Source organism: Corvus brachyrhynchos, unplaced genomic scaffold (assembly GCF_000691975.1).
Source record: "Corvus brachyrhynchos isolate BGI_N302 unplaced genomic scaffold, ASM69197v1 scaffold319, whole genome shotgun sequence".
Taxonomy (NCBI): Eukaryota; Metazoa; Chordata; class Aves; order Passeriformes; family Corvidae; genus Corvus; species Corvus brachyrhynchos.
Window position 1 is genome coordinate 428,648 of NW_008246065.1, and position 3,156 is coordinate 431,803.

A 3,156-nucleotide genomic window follows, 5' to 3' on the forward strand; every position below is an offset into this window, starting at 1 on the left:
ATGGAACTACTGCTCTGCTGTAGTTTTTATTTCAGAAAGGGGTTGTTTTTATAGGAAATGACTTTTCTCTAAGACACTGAAAAATCTATAGAGCAGCTTTGCCTGTCTTTGACAAAGAAATATTTTCAGAAGTGGGTTCCTATGATTTGCTCTTTGGTACCCTAAAAAATAGTCCAAAGCTGCCAGGTAAGAAAACCATAAACATTTTGGAAACCAGGTAAATATTTTAGCTGCCAAACTTTGGGTTTAGACACTTAGCCTTGGAAGAGCTTTAAAGAAATCTTAGACAAGCATTTAATCGTATCTAGCATGGTCAGGAGAAATTTCTGGATGGGACAGTTTGAATAACAGGGAAGAATTGTTGATTCCCATTGTCTTTCATGGAGAAAACCCTCAGTGATGTGTGTGGTTGAATTTGGATCTAGAGGGTTTCTCCCCATAGACCTCTAAGACTTGAATTTGTGGGGTTTCATTTTCTTTTTTTCCCCCCTAATTTAACTTTGTGTATTTTATTCCTATTTTCATCAGATGGAGCTGTGGCATGTCAGCAGGTCCTGCACCTGGAGAATAGATCAATGCTGCCTAACTTGCTTCCCTGAGGTACCCATGGCCTCCCTTGCCATCTGCCTGCAACGTGCCAGGAGCTGGGGCTGGTTCCTCACTGGAACTCCATGGAGAAGCCAGTTCCCGTGGAGCCCTGGCTGCACTGATATCTCCAGCACTTAAAAGAAATGTCAGAGAATCTGCAAGGATTAGAACTGAGAGTGCTCAGAAGCTCTGCTGTGCTTTTTTCTGAGGTGACTTTTCCCACATTACTCGGAGGCATTGGCTGCCCATCTCACCTCATCTCTCCACAGACACGAGCTGTTCGTCAGCTGCTTAACCTTCTGCCTCCATCCCTTCAAGCTGGGCTTTTATGGATGAGCTGGGCTCTGGTGGGTCCAGCCCAGGAGCAGCCTGAAGTCAGGCACATCTTCACCTTACCCTGCCAGGTAAAGGAGATGTTGGGTGGGAAATAATTCATCTCCTCACCTCTGCGTGCCCCTCGCTGGGGCTTTGGCCGAGCCCAGCTGTGCCCTCCCTGCAGCTGGAGCAGGGCTTGGACCCTGCCCCTGTTGAACATTAACTGTATCCCCGCCTGCGTGCAGAGGGAGGACCGGGGTTCGGCTGACAGCAGCCACAAAGAGCTGGCAGGGCTGAAAGATTCAATTTAACTTTCTTTCTCCTCCCCCGCTTCCATATGCGAGGGCACACAGCGCTGTTTCTGCTTTTGAAACTTGCGGGGCAAAGGAGCATTGGTGTCCTCATTTTCCTTCCTCCCTATTGATGTATCATTGCCAGGATGAAAAAGGACGTCTCAAGAGCTTTTGAAAAAATGGGTGACTACTCAAGACATTTTATAAAGGAGGAAGAATGGGAGAGAAAATAGGACTCGGTAGGGGGTAGAAGGAGCCTGAATGTGTGCCTTGTCTGTCTATTCTTTCGCTTGAAACCTGGAGCTGTTGTTCCTATTTCAGTTCAAACTGTCACCTTTAGTTCATGATGGCTTTACTGCCCTTGCTCCTGAACCTCAACAGATTGGGGCTTATTTACCTATTCACACTCTGCTGTGGAACCTCATTAATAGGCTTATTAGCCACACCATTCACGTGCAGGAGGGCTCACAGAAAAGATCCCAGCCACTTTGAGAGGAGGAGGAAAAAACTGTAAAGAGATTATGCTCTCATTCAGCAGCCTAACTGCTATGAAAGGCTCCCTGGGCCCACTGAGATCTCTTGAAGCCTAAATATGATGACAGAATTGATCTCCCCCCCCACCCCTTTAATTCCAAACATGCTTCTGCTTTTCTCAGATTGAGGAGCTGGGCTGTTGTGGGCCACTTTAGGAGAATGTGGCTCATTTAAGAGAAAAGGCTGCTATTGATAGACTGCTATCTTTTCATCCTCCAAAAGAATAAATTCTGACAAGTGCTTCCAGACCTTGGAAATAGGTGTTCTGATTTGTCATTTTTAGTGGAATGCTTCCTTTTCTTTCAGAGTATGCAAAGATATCGATGAATGGGGAAAGGTATTGCAGCTTCCTGTGCCGGACAATAATTTATGTGAGAATGTGTTAACAATGTTTCCAATGGGCGATGGACATGCCCGGAGCTGGGAAAATTGGATCTTGACTGTGACATCTCAGCTTCTCAATTAGAACATTCAGATGTCTGTTGCTTTAGGAACAACAACAACAAAAAATACTAAACCTGTGTTTCCAATCAATTACAAATTTGTCTGCCATCCCTCATAAAGACTGCAGTACTGGTGGGAAATACGTGCTGGGAGGTAAGAACATATTCTACAGAAACTTGTTTTCCAGTTTTTGGTGTCTAGGAGTGTGTAAATAGAGTTACACTATGATGTATGGCCACAGTCCTTGAAAGTCCCCTTGATCAATACTGCACACAACATATAAAATGTACAATAGAGCTTAAGTAAAGTAACATTAAATTGATCAACACTGATTAAATTTGAGGTAACCACCACTTATTGATTTTGTTGTCAAGCTGACTCTACACAAGCAAGCATTACACAGACTCCATATTCAAAACCTTTTAGCTGATGGTATCTAAAGCAAATGTTTTATTAGCCAAGGATCACGCTAAGCCATACTGAATTTTGAATACCCATATTATGCAGTTTTAAATCTGTGTGTCCAAGCAAATTATGTTTGCGTAACTTTTCAACAACTTTTCCCATTTGGGCACTGCACAGACAGGTATTAAAGGCGCACTGTCAGACCAATTCACGGGGCAGTTGGAATCAGGCTTTGAACTGAGAGGCTCCTGAGGGTGATTTCTGGAGTGGGTGTTATCCAGCCATCCTCCCTAGACAGAAGTGGCCACAGACCAGCCATGGCTTCTGAGCCAGAAACACTTCAGGAGAGGTTTCGGGAAAGGCTGTTGTGATGGTACCATTTTTGTGTGAGGATGCAGATGCTGCCAGTGCCGGACTGGCAGTGCCGCAGCCCAGGCTCAGTCACTGCGGAGGTACTTGCCGCGCCCCCCATCTTTCCTTTCCAATCCGCTGGAAAACTTTCAGTGGAGCAACCGTCCGGGGGCTGCGCGGGTTTCCTCCCCTGCAGCCCAGCGGTCGCCGTGGGATGCGCTGCCCC

General features: G+C 45.8%; 1 protein-coding gene across 1 annotated transcript in view; it reads left to right on the plus strand.

Moving 5' to 3' along the window:
* Positions 1–2,705: 2,705 nt before the first annotated feature.
* FGFR2 (fibroblast growth factor receptor 2) overlaps positions 2,706–3,156 on the plus strand; it is an 80,755-nt gene continuing 80,304 nt past the window's right edge. Inside the window, exon 1 of the mRNA XM_017746839.1 lies at positions 2,706–3,031. The gene's annotated coding sequence lies outside the window, so the exon portion shown is untranslated. The remainder of the gene's footprint in view (positions 3,032–3,156) is intronic.